Source organism: Bombus impatiens, unplaced genomic scaffold (genome assembly GCF_000188095.3).
Source record: "Bombus impatiens unplaced genomic scaffold, BIMP_2.2 scf_0102, whole genome shotgun sequence".
Classification (NCBI taxonomy): Eukaryota; Metazoa; Arthropoda; class Insecta; order Hymenoptera; family Apidae; genus Bombus; species Bombus impatiens.
In genome coordinates, this window is record NT_176521.1 from 966,656 (window position 1) to 967,009 (window position 354).

The window sequence follows — 354 nt, forward strand, 5'->3', positions numbered from 1 at the left end:
CCGTCTCTTCCTGTTCCTTAGTCCCGGACACTGTCCCGGAACACACTGGACCCGTCGCACCACACACTGGCCCCACGGTCACACGAAATCGCACAATGTCCCTTCCGAGTTCACCAAAGTCATCGACGTACGCTCCTGGCTCTCGGCACCAGGTGTTCTTCGAATCTGGATTCAGGCCGGACGTCAGGCTGCCCGTCGTCGTCGTGCTGCTGCTGCTCTTACTACTCGCGGCGGCATCACACCCACACTCGCGCGGAAAAACCGACAAACATATAGGTACACTGCACGCGGTCACACTTCACTGGCTCCGGTTTTTCCCTCGTCTCGCCCTCGTCTCGTCTCGTCACGTCTCTT

At 59.0% G+C, this 354-nt stretch overlaps 1 protein-coding gene across 4 annotated transcripts in view; it reads right to left on the reverse strand.

Moving 5' to 3' along the window:
* The window catches only part of LOC100746129 (homeobox protein cut), a 163,541-nt gene extending 163,193 nt beyond the window's left edge, over positions 1 to 348 (reverse strand). For all 4 annotated transcript variants that reach the window (XM_033318551.1, XM_033318553.1, XM_033318552.1 and 1 more), the window contains exon 1: positions 1 to 348. This exon is cut by the window's left edge and continues 419 nt beyond it. The gene's annotated coding sequence lies outside the window, so the exon portion shown is untranslated.
* Between the last annotated feature and the right edge of the window lie 6 nt (positions 349 to 354).